This window comes from Balaenoptera acutorostrata, chromosome 6 (genome assembly GCF_949987535.1).
Source record: "Balaenoptera acutorostrata chromosome 6, mBalAcu1.1, whole genome shotgun sequence".
NCBI lineage: Eukaryota > Metazoa > Chordata > Mammalia > Artiodactyla > Balaenopteridae > Balaenoptera > Balaenoptera acutorostrata.
In genome coordinates, this window is record NC_080069.1 from 100,902,605 (window position 1) to 100,920,605 (window position 18,001).

The window sequence follows — 18,001 nt, forward strand, 5'->3', positions numbered from 1 at the left end:
TGCTTTGAATTCACAATATAATTAAATTAGAAATCAAGAACAGAAAGATATTTGGAAAATGTCCCACACTTCTAAATCACTCAAAGTCAAATGATAAATTATAAAAACTTGAATTGAAAATGAAAACACATGAAAAGTTGTGGGATATAGATAAATCAGTATTTACAGGGAAATTCAAAGCATTCAAAATTTATAGTGTTAGTACCCCAGTAAACATGGTAAACATTCCTAAGACCCACTAGACTTTCTATAAGAAGTGTGACTAGCACAACCCCACAAAATGACACGGTACAAGAAGGGCAAGGATTCTGGCCTGTCCCAGGAAAGCAGCGTTACCACAGGAAGTAGAGTGGCTATGGTGAGCAAGCTAAGCAGATTTTCCAGCAAAGGCTAAAACTACAAAGAAAACTGTGCTAAGGCTTGAATGCTTAAGCCCTATTATACATCTAAAAGAATGCCAGCTATTAATAGATGCATGCATTATGAACTGGGAAGAGACAACAAGAGAAAAGGCCAAATCATCCTGTTCTGGGCTTCACCTTTTGTTTTATTATAAAGGAAATAAAATCTTGAGGTTATGTTAACTTCAAAAAAAAAAGTTTATATTAAGAAGAGAAGAATGGTCTCAAATCAATGCTCTAACAAGAATTCACCTTAAGAAACTAGAAAAAGAAAGGCAATATAAAGTCAGAGCAAACATAAGGACATAAAAATATGAGCAGAAATCTATGAAATAAAACCAGAAAAACAAAGAAAGAAAATCAATGAAACCAAAAGCTGTTTCTTTGAAAAAAAAAAAGACAACTGATAAACCTCTACTCAGACTGATCAACAAAGTGAAGGCACAAATAACCAACACCAAGAATGAAAGAGGGGAAATCACCAGATCTACTAACATTAGAAGAATAAGAAAATATTATGAACTATGCCAATAAATTCACCAACTTGGATGAAATGGACAAATTCCCTGAAAAAAAAAAAACACAGCCCTGACCTACTGTAGTAGACTGTGAGAACTCTAGTGTTTATCTGCCTAAGGAACTCCAGGTAGAGAAATCAAAATGAGTAAGGAGAAAAAAGAACCCTCCTACATTGTTGTCAGGAATGTAAATTGGTGCAGGCACTATGGAAAACAGTATGGAGGTTCCTTAAAAAACTAAAAATAGAGTTACCATGTGATCCAGCAATCCCGCTCCTGGGCATATATCCAGAGAAAACTCTAACTGGAAATGACACATGCACCCCAATTTTCATAGCAGCACTATTTACAATAGCCAAGACCTGGAAGCAGCCTAAATGTCCACTGACAGATGAATGAATAAAGAAGATGTGGGGAGGGGAGGGGTGTATGTAAAAAAAAATATATATATATATATATATTATATATATATATATATATTATATTCCATTATATATATATATATATAATGGAATATTACTCAGCCATAAAAAAGAATGAAATAATGCCACTTGCAGCAACATGGATGGACCTAGAGATTATCATACTAAGTGAAGTCAGACAGAGGAAGACAAATATTATATGATATCACTTATATGTGGAATAAAAAAAATGATACAAATGAACTTACAAAACAGAAATAGACTCATGCAGAAAACAAACTTATGGTTAACAAAGGGGAAAGGGGGGAGGATACATTAGGAGTTTGGGATTAACAGATACACACTGCTATATATAAAATATTGATAGATAAACAACAAGGACCTACTGTACAGCATGGGGAACTACATTCAATATCTTGTGATAACCTACAGTGGAAAAGAATCTGAAAAAGAATGCGTGTGCGTATAATATATATATATGCCAAATCTGAATCATTTTGCTGTACACCTGAAACTAATTATGTAAATCAACTATACTTCAATTAAAAAAACAATGAGTAAGGACGCGGAAGCACTGAACAAAACAGGTGTGTTTACTGGAGTAGAAAAACGCAGAGTTGAGAGTAGCAGAAGCTAAAGAAGTAGAAAGCAGCAAGTAGAGGATTAGTTAAGATCAGAGATTAGTTAAGAAGCCACGGCATAATTTGGTGAACGACGATGAGGGTCTGAACTACCAAGGTAGTAGTAAGAATGAAGAGAAGATTAAAATTTGAGAAATAGGTAACCAATAAAATCAGCAGAACTTGGGGACTGACTGATTATGGGAAGGATGAAGAAGGAGGAGGAGCACAGAAGGGCTCTTATGGATTGGGCTTGGGGACCAGGTGCTACTAATTGATACCGGGACTAGCCCAGCAAGGGTGGTTGATGGCAGAGGAAGATAATGGTCTACATGGTCTACATTTACAGATTTTAGGTATGGGGTACCTGTGGGAAATCAAGGTTGGGAATGTTCAGATCCGGATGTATAAATGTGAAGCAAATGGGAGAAGTCAGTAGTGAAATAACTTACTACATGGGTAGATATCTTGCCTAAGAGACTTACAGAAAGAGAAGAGAGGTGGCTCAAGGGTAGAACCCTGGATGAGAAAATAAAGTTCAAGAAAAGCTTTATGCTTTTGGAATAAGGCAGTTCTAAGCAAGTGCAATCATGCACAAACATGTTAAGTAACGTCTTACAATATCAAAAACTTGGAACAAACCTACATATCATAGAAAAACAGAATGGTTAATACGGAAGACACTAAAAATGATATTTAGGAAGAGTGTACAACGATGCAGACATTGCTTACGTGTTTTCCCACCTTTTAAAAAATATATGTATTTATATTATTTAAACACTGAAAACACGCACAGCAAAGCTGGGAAAAAATACATCAAAATGTTAGCATTATGTGTTTTGAGTTTAGGGGTCCATGGGGTACTGCCATCTACTATTCTCTATCTTGCAAATTCGCTATAAAACACTTATGCAAGAGTAAGACAATCTGTCCCCCCAAAAAGAAGAACCATGGTATTTCCTTCCATCTCTAGTGACCACGCCCACATCACGCCAGAGTTCCTGTGTAACACAGGACCTGGCGCCGAGGGCCCGCAACGGAAGCATGGCTGTATCGGTACCTGTTGTGAAGGCAGCTGCGAGCCTCTGTGCCCTCGGCCCCACCACGTCGGCTGGAGGCCTCAGCCCAGCCCAGGGAGATGAGATCCCTGCATCCGTCTGCACAGGGTCCTGCGTCTGCCCCTCAGGCGAGGTCTCATCTCCGCAGTCACGCTGCCCTTTCCCGTCACGGGCCTTTCCCTCGGGGCCTCACCAGCCCTGCCTCCTGGCCTGGCTGGCAGGGCCTTCCCGGCAGCTCCTCAGAAAACAACTCCCAGCGGGCGGCAAGCACCCCACACGGTGTGGATACTGGTCCTGCCGGAAGCGTGCCAGCTGCGACCTTGCCAGCCCAGGTGGCAACGGCAGCAGAGCCTCTGGGCCAGCCTTGGGCCCTGGCGCTGACCAAAGGTGCGCGGTTCCTTCCACTCCTCTCGGCCACCTCACTAGGTCGGTGTACCGTCCTGTTCCAGGCCTGTGGGAGGGTGACATCTGGGCTGGGAGCCCAAGGACTTGCCCAGAGCCCACTAGACAGCAGTCGGCGTTACAGTGATGGTGACGAAGATGTTCTCTTTAAGTTCAGGCAGAGAGGGCAGGTCCCGTGCTCGGGGCCTCCGGGGCCTTTCAGGGCCTTGGGAGGCCGCAGCCTGGATGGTGTGGCCCCAGTGGGCTGAGGTGAAGCGATAGCCAGTGGAACGCCGCAGGCAGTAGAGGTGGAAGCGCCCCTCAGTCAGCCGGAAAGCCCTGTCACAACCTCATCCGTGAGGGGAATCCTGAGCTGTGACTTCCGGGTTCAGGATTCTGAGGAGAAGCTGCTGCCGCCTCTAAAAGCGGGCCACGCGCCCAACGCAGGCCCCGCCCCGAGCCCTTGGCCCCTGTCCCGGATGTGGCCCCGCCCCCGGTATGGCCCCACCCCCAGGGGTGGTCCCGCCGGATGTAGTCCCCCTCCAGGCCTCGGCTGGGCCTGCAAAGCACGCTAGGTGGGGCTCTCCCTGCGGAGGTTCTGCGCACCGCTTGCTAGTTAGTTCGTCTAAACGGTTATTGACTTACCGTTAACTAGGTGCGATACACCAGGCCAGTAGTCAGGGTGATAGAGAAGGTCCTGGTACTTTGGGGACCTAGAGAGTAGCCCAAAATTACAAATACAGTTGTGATGGTGAAAGTGAGGGCACCAATCCGGTCTTGGGAGGGTCAAGGAAGGCCTCCCAGAAAGACCCCCCGCTTTACATAGCAGTAAGGAAGAGGGAAAGGAGGGTGCTATGCAACCGTTTTTGAGGATTTGGTGATGAAAAGTTCCCGTCTCGTCACGGCTTATGATTCCTTCAAAAGTGGGCCAAACAGCAAATCTGTTGAGGGGGAGGGAGGGGCAGGAGCTTGAGGAAAGTGAAGGAGGTTTGATATCGTTTTCAGTATGATGAGAAGGAGCTGACTCAAGGACCAACGCTGTAAGCTCCACAAGCGGAGGGAGCTTTGTTTTTCTTACTCATGTGTCCCAAATGCTTGAAACAATGATTCGGATCCTTCAAGCAAAGACTCCTCTGGTTTCAACTGGATGTGGACCGTACACAGTTGATGTAGCTTTTTGTAAGTGACCTTTTTGCCCTTAGCCTTGTGTCCTGGGACAAAGCCACTGAACAAACAACTCATCCTTTTTCTCCAGGTGACTTTTTGTTGAAGTCTCTTTTACATCTGGGGCAAAAACTAGGGAGGGGTCTTGTTCACTAGAGTGTCAGCTAAATCTGGAAGGGTGACTGGCTTGGAAGATCCCTAATCCTACCTCCCCTCCTTGATGTATTTAATCTTTGGGTCTCCTTAAGGTCCTCTCATCCTTTGAGACTAAATTCTTTTTCTGGCTTTTCCTTGGGGCCTGAAGCTTAGGAACACAGGGCTTCTGCTGACCTAGGCTGCTCCGGAGCTGGGGAATTCCTTGGCCTTGACTATCTCCCTGGACTGTTTAATCTTTGAAAGAATACCTAAATTCACCTCCATCATCATATTCCTAAAGTGGAAGCTCAACTTAGAGAAGATACTGTCCTTCTTTGGTGAGCTCCTTCCCTCTAGAATTTTCCCCCAAGGACTGGGGCTAGGCTTTAAGGTGGGGGCAAGGTCTGGGGCTGAGGAAGCAATGGGGGATTGGTTAAGTGCATTTGGACTGGGGGAGGAGGACATTAGAGATTGAATAAGAGAAAGGGAGACTAGTGTGGGACTGCTATCAAAGACCAGAAGGGTAGCCAGCAGGGACTCACTGTGCAGAGAGGGGGACCTCTGAAGAGCTAGCTACATTTGTGCTGCAGAGTCTCCCAAGATTTTGGAATTTGGAGGCTCCTATGGACTATGCAGTTACTGTGGTTGGCCTTCACATCTCTAGAAGGGTTGGAGGGCTGTGGAGTGGTGCTCAACAGCAAGTGATGCTAAAGGAGTTGAGTTGGTAGTATGCCCTCCGTTGTTTTAGAACAATCCCTTCTTCTTTGTCCTCCCAAATCTGGAAATCCACACTCTTTGTGACATATCTTCAGGAGCTTCTGGACAGCAGAGCTAAGGAAAGAGTGTCTACTTGCTTCCACATGCCTGATTGCAGGGTGTCCCCAGAGGCAGAACTTGATGGATGAAAGGAAAAAGCTCCTCCTGCTGGAAATCATCCTGCTGTATGAGAAGGTAGGGAAAAACAAGTCCTTAACAGACAGCTGCCCCCAGCAGGAGGTTGAAATGGACAAGGTTTTTGAGCAGTCAATGCCTAAGTCTTTTGCAATAGAAGTCAGACAAAGGGGGTTTTCTGAGGATGAGCTCTCCGGGACAGCGTTCAGTAGGATTTAAATCAAGCCAAATTGAGTCAGTATTAAAGTAGAGTCTGGCAATGGTGGGGTAGAGACTGTTGGTGATGATGGGTGACAGGCAAATGAATCAGTGGGATTCATGGAGTGAATGGGATGTTGTGAGAGATAAGAGGTTGAATTCCTGACAAAAAGAGTAGGATCATGCAAGAGGAGGGATCTGGTTGGGGAAGAGAGTTTAGTATCTGAGTGTGTTCTAGGGGAAAGGAGGAAGGGTAGATGACAGGGGTAGAAGATGGTCCCTTAAGATTGTAGCTCTGGAGGTAGAAAGGGATCTGCAGTGTTGAGATTGAATAAGGGGACCTGGGGGGCAGAGTGGAGGCAGAGAGGACCTTCGTGGAAAAGATGAGAAAGCTGGTAATGGGGCGAAATAAGCATAAATGAAATGTTAGGAGAGATCAAGGCAAGGCAGACTCCCAGGCAGAGGGGAGAAGGCCATCATGGGAGTGGAAAAAAAGATGAGCGAGAATGTGGGAGCCAGTGACAGAGCCTCTGGTGGCAGAGAGGCCAGTATGGAGGTGAAAGGAGTGATGAGGGAGTGGGACCAATTATGAAGAGCAGGGCAGAGAAGAAAACAGAGCAAGGCATGAGAAGAAAACAGATTATGCAGGAGCAGAGTCAGATACAAAATTGAGAGCAGCAGGGGAAGATGAGACTCTGTAGGGTCCTGGGAAGAAAGGCTGATAAATAGGCCAGAAGTGAAAGGGCTCAGACAGAGGGGCTAGTAATTCATCTTCTGGAAGGTCTGGTAAAAGGGTGGAGGCCAGAGTTAAAGAAGGTTCAAGCAGAGGAGCTGTAGGAACAGAAGGGAACACAGAGGGAGCAGCATCTTTCACAGGATTCCCCAAAGCAGAAGGTCAACCACCACAGTGATGCTTTCCCAACCCTGCACAGATCTTGACCCAGCAGTTACCAAAACCGCAAGAGGCTGCAAGCTGCTGCCAGGAACAGAGTAGGAACAAGAGGGTCTGACAGGAGTAGGGGCACCTGAAGCATGCTGCCCCTTCCCATGCCCCATATCTGAGACTTCATTATACTCCTTTATACCTCACCCCAAGGCTTGCTTTTCTCATTCTGGTCTCTGCGGCAACCCCAGGCTGCACAGGGGCCCTAAAATTAGATAGCCCGTGCTAGGAAGTGGGAAACAGGAAAGAAGGAAAGAAATTAATCATTTCCAGGAAAGGTCCCTGCCACCACAGCTTCTTTCCGGCAAGTTCAACAAGCCACTAAAACAAGAGGAAAAGTGAAATTAGTTTGACCTGAAAAAATGAAAATCTGCCATGCCATTCATCAAAATGGGAAAACAGACACGGATCACAGATAAAGCCAGGTGCAAAGTTAGCAGAAAATTATAGTTCTCCCAAGGAAACACTACAGCTGCAAATTGTCTGAATGACACTCAGTAGCATAACTATTACTTTGTTACTGAGAAATCTTGTTTTCCAGAAACTTTGCTTTTGAAGTAAGAACAAAACATCCCACTCTTGCCTGCAGGATCTAATTCACATTGACACAGAGCACCTGCCTTAATTTTCAACCCAGGTGCAGATTCAGATAAGGGGGTTTGGGATATTAACATTTCACGTCTATCTTAATTTGTAGTTTCTAAGGAAAGGAAACGTAGTGTCCGCTTTGCCATCCAGACATGATGTTGCCCCTTGATACACAGCCCTGCTTTGCTTTAACATATCAAAATACTATTTCATATAAATTTCACCTAATGCCACCCTTCCCCAAAATCGTATCATAACTTTTCCCTTTCTTGGTGACACACCCCATGATTCCTCCAATGTGTGACCTCCTTCGTTGCAATGAGCCAATAACCCTGACTTTGCCAGACTACAAATTTGCTCTGGGTGTCCTGATTAGGACATTTGGAGATTCTCTTAATACTTAGTCAAATCCCTCCCTACGAAGGATTGGCCTCTATGATAGCACTAATGTGCATGTCTGAGATTCCTTGAGTCTCAAGACATTCAAGATTTGTCTGTCTGATTGTGTGGTTTTACATTGAATTTAGATTCTGGTTGTTTCTTTGGTCCTTCCATATCAGTTTATTTGTCTCCTGGAATTTTTGGTTTCCCATCAGACTCGTCTCCCTTGGTGAAATCTGGCTTTTAACACCCTGTCCTGCCTTCTGTTTATCTATTGTCTTCTATTTGTCTATGAGAACTTTCCCCAGTGTTGTCTGGGTATGAGAACTTGCCTTTGGCAAAGAGCTCTCCACACTTTCTGAGAGCCAGGTGGCTGCTGATTTCTCAGGTCAGCAAGTAGAGGCAGCTTAACCTTAGGGTTGAGGACTCACAACACAAGTGATGTTTCACCTTTGATCAACAGTCAAGCAATCTCTCATGGGCTTGTCTGCTAACAAGCTTGTGCTACCTCCTGGCATAACTTCACTGAGGATAAATTAAAATTATAGTGGCCACTTGGGGAACTTTGACATGAACAAGGATGTTCATTTGAGAAATGCCTGAGGCATAAAGGGAAAAGAAACTCTCAAGAGGAGATTGTATAACTGGTCTGTCTAAAAAAGAACACTGTGATTAATGTAGGAGATTTCCCTGTATTCCCATTCTTTAGGAATTAATAAGCACTGGCTTTTAATTGTATGACTTCATAATATTGTCAAGGACTTGAGTTACTGTTTAAAGCAGCTGTAATGACTTTCTCTTTTGTAAATGTGAAAAAGGTTTTCCTGCATCTAAACTTTCTCCCTTCTCCTTACAGAAAAAAGATAAACTCTTACAGCGATAATTTCATATTTGTCTAAAGCTACCTCTCTCTCACTTTTTGTTTTGTTTTGTTTTGTTATCATTCTATCCTTCTCTTTTCCCCTCACTTGGGAAATTTTTGAAAGATTAATTGCTCAGAGGACTTCCCTGGTGGCACAGTGGTTAAGAATTCACCTACCAGTGGTTGAGAATCCGCCTGCTAATGCAGGGGACACGGGTTTGAGCCCTGGTCTGGGAAGATCCCACATGCTGCAGAGCAACTAGGCCCGTGAGCCACAACTACTGAGCCTGCGCATCTGGAGCCTGTGCTCCGCAACAAGAGAGGCCGCGATAGTGAAGAGGCCCGCGCACCGTGATGAAGAGTGGCCCCCGCTTGCCGCAACTAGAGAAAGCCCTCGCACAGAAACGAAGACCCAACACAACCAAAAATAAATATAAAAATAAATAAATAAATAAAAGATTACTATAAAAAACAAAAAAAAAGAAACCAGTATCCTCTGGACATTTATTATTAAAAAAAAAAAAGAATTCACCTGCCAATTCAGGGAACATGGGTTTGAGCCCTGGTCCAGGAAGATCCCACATGCCGTGGAGCAACTAAGCCCGTGCACCACAGCAACTGAGCCTGCGTTCTACAGGCCTCGAGCCACAACTACTGAGCCCGTGTGCCACGACTACTGAGCCTGCGCTCTAAAGCCCACGAGGCACAACTACTGAGCTCGCGTGCCACAACTACTGAAGCCTGTATGCCTAAAGCCCGTGCTCCGCAACAAGAGAAGCCACCGCAATGAGAAGCCCATGCACCGCAACAAAGAGTAGCCCCTGCTCGCCACAACTAGAGAAAGCCCACGTGCAGCAACGAAGACCCAAAGCAGCCAAAAATAAATTAATTTAAAAAAAAAGATTAATTGCTTGGAAAAAAAAACTGTCACTATTTTGCATACTAAACAGTAAAAAATGAGACAAGAAAAATGCCAATAAACTGTTTATTTTGCATTATAAAATGTAGATAAATGTATTTAAAGAATAACCTTCATTACTATAGCTATGAGAGAAGATCTTACTTTCAATATAAGAGCATTTTAGATTTTAAGATTATTTAAGTTTTGTCTCATGAATACAAGTTTATAAAGTATATTTTGTAAAGTATCCTGTAATATTTCTGATAAATTTGGACAAATTGGAATGAGTTAATCATATTGATTAAAGACAACCCTATGTCTATACTGCCCTGGTTTTACTATATAAAATTAATGCTAAGACAGTATTCTAGTGCATATGACTAGAAAACTTAAAGACTTAAAATTTCTAAATTTTGTATATTGGTTTTATGGGGCAAGAAAAGTATCATTGTTGAAACAAATATTTTAAGATTACAAAATATAAAATTGTTTTTAAGTGAAATCATAGGATAGATGTCTTTTTTAAAATTTTATTTATTTTTTGCCTGTGTTGGGTCTTCGTTGCTGCGCGTAGGCTTTCTCTAGTTGCGGCATGAGGGGGCTACTCTTCATTGCAGTGTGCGGGCTTCTCATTGCAGTGGCTTCTTTTGTTGCAGAGCACGGGCTCTAGGCATGCAGGCTTCAGTAGTTGCGGCACATGGCACAGTAGTTGTGGCTCTCAGGCTCTAGAGCTCAGGCTCAGTAGTTGTGGTGCACGGGCTTTGTTGCTCTGCAGCATGTGGGATCTTCCTGGACCATGGCATGAACCCATGTGCCCTGCATTAGCAGGCAGATTCTTAACCACTGCACCACCAGGGAAGTCCAGGATAGATGTCTTTTAAACGGTTTTGATTTTATAAAATTCATAACATACTACAAATAATGAGGACTTAATGTTTTAGCTAAAATTGTAATTTCCAAATACTTAGTTAAAATGTTAAGACTAGAAAATGTTGAAATACTTGATATATAATATGTGGATACCTGAACAGTTTCTAAGCTAAAATATATGTGTATGTGTGTGTGTGTGTGTGTGTGTGTGTATATATATATAGTTTTAATTTACATGTATTCATATACATTATATAAGGGCATTATATAAATTAATAGAGTGTGTAAGCACCTTTGGCTGATGTGTTTATTCTGTTTCCTGAAAATGTAAAAGGTGATCTAAAACGTGTACCCATAAAAATTTAGTTAAGCAGTTCTTGGTTTCTTGCCTTTTAGTTTTCCCTGGTGTCTGGAGGAAACAAAAATTGGTTACCTTGGCTAAATGTGGTAATCAATAAAAATTATAAAGACTATACTTATATACTAATCACAGAAAATGTGAATATGTATGTAAGATAATGAATATGGTTTGTTAAGGAATTATTAGGTTATTAAATGATAATTCAGTGTAATATATATACTTGTTTTAATATGCTGAGATAAAGTATATCTTAAAAACTAAAATTTCATTATATATGCATTATGTATTTATGTATGTCTACAAATACATACAAAGGCATATTAATTTAATTCTATAAATGACAAAAAAGGAAAATTCAAAGGTATATTCCATGTTAATAGATTTATTCACAGAAAAAGGCTTATAAATCTTTTACTGCAAATTGTAATATACACATTTTGTGCCTAGATAAGAGTTTTCTTTTTTTTATTATTATTTATTTTATTTATTTTTATTTATTTTTGGCTGCATCAGGTCTTAGTTGCAGCACTCAGGATCTTCATTGAGGCACGCGGGATCTTTTAGTTGCGGCACGCCGGATCTTTCGTTGTGGCACGCGGGCTTCTCTCTAGTTGTGGCGTGTGGGTTTTCTCTTCTCTAGTTGTGGCGTGTGGGCTCCAGAGCGTGTAGGCTCTGTAGTTTGCGGCATGCAGGCTCTCTAGTTGAGGCGCACAAGCTCAGTAGTTGTAGCACGCAGGCTTAGTTGCCCCGTGGCATGTGGGATCTTAGTTCCCTGCCCAGGGATTGAACCCACGTCCCTTGCATTGTAAGGCGGATTCTTTACCACTGGACCACCAGGGAAGTCCCAAGAGTTTTCTTTTGAATTACCAAAATATCCTGTTAACTCTCTGTCCTTCTCTTGAATAACACAAATTTCTTCATTTTTTAAGTTACTAGGTCAGATATCAGAGGAAGACTGTGGTCGAACTTCAGTGAGAAGGACCTTACCAGGTACTGTAAACAACTAACACAGCAGTAATTCCAGGCCTCCAAAGTCAACAGACGTACATGACACGAAGTCATTGGAAGGCTGTCCTGCGACCTCAAACAGAGGAATCGGAGGAATCATTCCAAAGGAGATAACTGCAGGAAGTGTCACCTTCCCCCGAGACCCACCAGACAAGACCACCAGAGCCACAAATTGCTATGCTTTACTCTGCATGTGCTTTTGCTCTTTTTCTTTATTCTTTCCTCTCTGCCAAGTTAAGGTTTAAATTATTGACGCTTCTTATCTGTGAACTATGATAACTTCAAGGTCTTTATCCTTAATACTAGTTTTTTTTCTCTCACCTTTGTCACTCCTCGGTGTGAGTCCAATATGAGGCTGCATGCAATTACCCCTTCTGTTGGGTGTGTACTTACTTTCCTTTGGGTGCCACCCAACTTCCTTTGCTGTCAATTTCATGGAATTAATCAGCTGATTTCCTTCTTTGGTTGATAAGACTCAACCAAAAAGTGATCTGGGGATGAAAAATAGTGTAATAGGCCAAACAACCAGAATTCTAAAACCGCTTATCATGTGATACATAGAAAGGAAGGTTTTAGTCCTAAACAAAACAATGCTCAGAAACCTTCTGTGAAAATTTAGCTACTCCAAACAAATTTTCACTAAAGCCAGTGATGGGGATGAAAGGAGTGACAAGGGGGTGCTTTGAGAAAACGGAACACAGGGAATTCCCTGGTAGTTCAGTGGTTAGGACTCCACGCTTTCACTGCCAAGGGCCCAGATTCAATCCCTGGTCGGGGAACTAAGACCTGGAAGACCTGCGCGGTGCAGCCAAAAAAAAAAAGGAAGAAAAGAAAAGAAAAGAAAACAGAACACAATGAGAGGAAAGGAGACAGTTAAGAGTTCAGTGAGGGAAGATGGGCCCCAAAGGGTACTCAGGCAAAAAGACAACAGAGGGGCTTCCCTGGTGGCGCAGTGGTTAAGAATCCGCCTGCCAATGCAGGGGACACGGGTTCGTGCCCTGGTCCAGGAAGATCCCACATGCCGCGGAGCGGCTAGGCCGTGAGCCACAACTACTGAGCCTGCGCGTCTGGAGCCTGTGCTCCGCAACGGGAGAGGCCGCGACAGTGAGAGGCCCGCACACCGCGATGAAGAGTGGCCCCCGCTCGCCGCAACTGGAGAAAGCCCTCACACAGAAACGAAGACCCAACACAGCCAAAAATAAAAATAAATAAATAAATAAATAAATAAATTTATTTAAAAAAAAAAAAAAAAAAAAAAAGACAACAGAGGTAAATATGCCTCTGGAGAGTCCCCAGAGAAGATGGAAGCCAGTGTTATGGAGTCTGTAAATGGTCTGGAACATGGGCCTCTGTGGAATCCAGTGAGAAGGTAGAAACCAGAGGTACAAGGGCTGAGAGAGGGCCTGGTTATGGGTCCTCTGAGGGTCACTGAGAGGTCGAAGGCAGAGACTGAGTTGACCCCCCTCAGAGGAATGGTGGGAGGGACGGGACCCTGAGGCAGCAGCATCTTCCACAGGCTCCCCGAACAGCAGAATGTCAGCTTCCATGGCCACTCCTCCCCACTCACAGTGGGGATCTTGATGAAACAGTGGCCACAAACTTCCTGTAACAGGGAGCTTGTCCAAGTGTCTGCAGAAGACAAGAGGAATAAGCTCAAATTAAGAGGGCTAGGATGGGGGCCTCACAGAGCCGGAAACACACTACATTCCCCCACATCCCAGACTTCACAATGCTTCTCTTACTCCTCACGTCAAGGCTTTCTTTCACGTTCCCTTCCCTACAGGTTTCCCCTGCAATGTCAACCCCAGGCTGCACTGGGCCCTGGAACTGCATAAGCCATCCTAGGAAGAGGGATACAGGAGAGAGAGGGAGAGATTAATCTCCTGTTCATTAGGAAAGCTTGTTCTGTGCTACAGTGAATTCTTTTCAGTCAGCCTCTCCAATGTGAGAATCCAAAAGCCTGGGTTACTTGTGGTGAAGAGAGGAGCAAAGTGTTGTTTTTGGAGGCTGAGTGGGATGATCCTTTGGGGGAGATGTTTGGGAGACTAGGACTCTGAAAGCACCAAATTTAGCATACAGAATTATCCATGACAATAATACTAAGGCCTTTCACAGACATTATCTCATGTGATCCTCACAACAACCCTGTGAGGTATGGAGGCCAGGTATTACCTCTGAGGAGGAACTTGAACCTTGGGGAAGTGAAATAGCTTGTCCAAAATCAGGATCCAGGAGTTCTGCCTCCAGAACCAACAGTGGTTCCGATATATCTCACACCACCACCAGTGACCAAGACCCATGGCCCAGCTCCATCATTCTTTCATTGGGTGGGTGGACAGAACAGGGAATATGAATCCCTCTCGTGAGCCTCCTCTCTGAGAGCTCTGCTTCCTACTAGAGAAGTGCTCTAGGAACTGACATCCTCAGACTGTGGACTGGGCCCTCATGGAAAGGTGAGATTAAGGTTAAACTTTGAGTAGCCCAGGGTTGACTAAACAAAACCTTACCTTTTAATTCTACACCTTTGTTCCTCTTTTTGACTCTGCACTGATCTTGAGAGACTAGAGTGAGAGGCTAGGACTGAATTTTCACTTTTTTCTCTATGGACAAGCCATAGACATTCATTTATTCATAGATAATCTGATTTTCCATATTAAATTAATAGAGCTCTGTGATCCATCCCTGTTAGTCACTGTAAAGTAGATAAAAATATTTTCTATTTTTCCTTCTTTGCAAATTTCAAGAAGGATTTTCTGTATGTTATGCTCAATTGATTTTTTCAGTCCTTATCCTCTGCAGATGAAGGGCACTAATTTCCAGAACTGCAGGCACACGTGTATACCTTCACATAGGACTTTCCCCTACTCACAGAGCTCGGGCTCAGCATCTGATTCAGGGCTTTCAAAGGCTCAGAGCATTGTTCTCCACATCATCCCTAACATAAAGGGAAGCCTTGGCCCAGAGATACCTGAGGTGGAACCATGACTGGTGAATAAGAGTTGAGGGACTCTGTCCTCCTATAAGAATCCTGAACTCTATTAATAATCCAGCCCTGGCCAGTGACTTACTGTGATCAGGATTTTACCATGGAGCCCTCTATCACACGCAGATAGAGGGTCTGTGAGCTTCAAGCCCTCCCCTGTTCCCCGCATTCTAATCCTCCCTGAGAGTTTCCGTCTTAGGTGGCTCTCTGTGCCAACATAATTGATTTAGAAAAGTAGGAAGAGGAGGAGAAAAAGGTTAGTCTCTGCTGCTGGCTGACCTTAGGGTTCCTTTGCCAAATTGATGTGTCTATTTTTCCTAAATGTTAGTAAGTTTTTGATTTCTCTGTAAATAGTCCAGGAATGGAAAAATGAACCCCATACTATACAGAAAGTATGAAATGCAACTCGTGCCCCAAGACTCGCTGAGATGCATCTGAAAGCAGAGTTTATCTGAAGTGCACCTCAGGCTCAGACAACAGAGCACTGAGAATATGACCCCATCATGGAGCTATGGAACAGTGACAGTGTTCTTGAGGGTGGGAGAGGGCCCTTAAAGAGGAAGGTGAACTCACAATTCCTCTTCACAGCATCCAGCCTGGTAGATCCCTCCAACCTTTCCTGGGCCTTCTAGATCCCTCCATCCTTCTCTGAGCCATAGTATTTTTCCAATTCCATTCTTTTATCATATCATAGATACACTGTAGTGTTATTTTCTATTTATTCCTCCTATAACACAGATAGTAGTTGGGTTGTCCATTACCCCCTTGGTCACCTGAGCTTCAATCCTACCAATTATATAGCCTTTGAAAATCTGGAGTTCTTCCAGGAATTTCTGCTAACTCCCAAAGATTTGCATTCTCACGGTTTCTTGTGCTCTCATCTCCAGCTTCCCACCTCACACCAACCCAGACACAGGACATGACTCCACCTTCACGTTCACGCATGAGAGTCTACTTTCACATAAAAGCATTAGTGAGCAATGTAGTCTTTACAAAAGATATTGTGAGGGTGATGAAGAGTGCTACAGGCAGACCTCACTCCTGGCAAACAACTTTAAAATTTCTAACTGCTGAATTAAGCACTGAACTGTTTCCTTCCATGAAACAGTCCTAGCCTAGGGCACTCAATCCTTTCCCACCCAGATGATGAGGCTTTGCTGGAACTGGCAGCACAGCTATCTTCCAAGAATGAGGGATAGATTCTCAGTTAACATTGCTACTGGGATATCATTGCTTTTAGGTCCTTTCAGTGAACAGAAAAAGTTAAAAAAAATTAACCATGAGTTCATATTAGTATGTACAATTCAAATTTAACACCAGGTTTTTTGGGGTTTTATTTTTAACATCTTTATTGGAGTATAATTGCTTTACATTGTTGTGTTAGTTGCTGCTGTATAACATAGTGAATCAGCTATACTTATACATATATCCCCATATCCCCTCCGTCTTGCATATCCCTCCCACCCTCCCTATCCCACCCCTCTAGGTGGACACAAAGCACCAAGCTGATCTCCCTGTGCTATGCGGCTGCTTCCCACTAGCTATCTATTTTACATTTGGTAGTGTATATATGTCACTGCCACTCTCAAGGTTCATCTCAGCTTACCCTTCCCCCTCCCTGTATCCTCAAGTCCATTCTCTACACCTGCATCTTATTCCTATCCTGCCCCTAGGTTCTTCGGAACCTTTTTTTTTTTTTTTTTTTTAGAGTCCATGTATAAGTGTTAGCATACGGTATTTGTTTTTCTCTTTCTGACTTACTTCACTCTGTATGACAGACTCTAGGTCCATCCCCCTCACTACAAATAACTCAATTTCATTTCTTTTTATGGCTGAGTAATATTCCATTTAACACTGGGTTTTTACTTTGTATCTCATTTCTCTAGCAATGAAAATTTTGGATCTTAGTAACACTAATGTTCTTATCCATTCTACCCTAATATATATATAATGTAATTTTAAAATTATAATACAAATATTATTTCTAATAATAAAACTACTGAGTGAAGTTTCAAATTATTTGCAGTTCTTTTTTCCTTAGAATATACTCCACCAAGAAGATATACCAGAAGAACATGTTCCAAAGTCACTTGAAATAATTCTTATCTCTATGTCATTATATAACCAATTTTATAAAGAGTTAAGGTTGTTTCAATTCATTCTCAATTTTAGGATTAGCTTTATTTTCCCTGTATTGTTTTCCAAAAACTGTAAAACATTTACATGGGTCAAAGTCAAAAATAAATAAATTATGCTCAGAGAAGTGTCACTCCCAACCCTTTCATTTGATGCATAACTAGCTTTTACTTATTCTCTCAAGATGTAGAAGGAATGTGGGGAGCAAGGAAGAATAGGAACTTTGTAGAAAGAGACTATGGTTTAAATCCACTTACTGTTTGAAGTTGGGCATTTCCTACATTTGAGACTTGATTTCTTCAGGTGAAAATGAGAATAATAATAGCCATCTCTAGAAATATCCTACAGATTAAATTAGATAACATATGTGAATTGCCCAGTCCATAATAAGTACTCAAAATATGACAGCTATTTAGTATATTTATCTGAAGAGCTTAATGGAACTTAGAAATCTTAGACCACCTTGTCACCCAATTTTGGTGCCCTTTTAAAAATCCTTTTACATAATGTAGAAATAATAATATATGATAATACTTTGGGACAGAACTCAGAAGATCTAAACAAAAACCTATATCTGAAGAGATATAAAAGTAACTGTGTTATTTAGTAGAACCCAAAATACCAGATTTGTTTGGTTGGCAGTAGTGAGGTAGATTACCAAGAAAGATATAAAAAGGAAGGAAACTCAAAAGAGACTATGTTATGGACTGAATGTTTGTGTCTCCCCAAAATTCCTGTGTTGAAACTCTATCCCACATTGTGATAGTGCTAGGAGGTGGAACCTTTAGGAGGTGATTAGGATTAGATGAGATCATAGGGTGGCACCCTTGTGAATGGCATTAGGGCCCTCATAAGAGTCACTAGAAAGCTTTCTTCCTGTCTCTCTTTTCTGTCATGGGAAGACACAGCGAGAAGATGGCTATCTATGAACTAGGAAACAGGTTCTCACCAGACACCAAATCTGCTGGCGCCTTGATCTTGGACTTCACAGCCTCTAGAACTGTGAGAAATAAATGTTTGTTGTTTAAACCACCCAGTCTATGGTATTTTTGTTATAGCAGCCCAAACAGACTAAGACAGTCTGTTTGAAATAAGTATATAGAAGCAGAACAAACATCTGCTATAGAACTAAATGAAAGTGGGATAAAATCCTTAGCAAATGAGCTCTATTTATAATAGC

At 42.6% G+C, this 18,001-nt stretch overlaps 1 pseudogene; it reads left to right on the forward strand.

The window, feature by feature from the left end:
* The first annotated feature begins 215 nt into the window (after positions 1–215).
* LOC114237158 (60S ribosomal protein L36a-like) lies at positions 216–556 on the forward strand (annotated as a pseudogene).
* Positions 557–18,001: the final 17,445 nt, after the last annotated feature.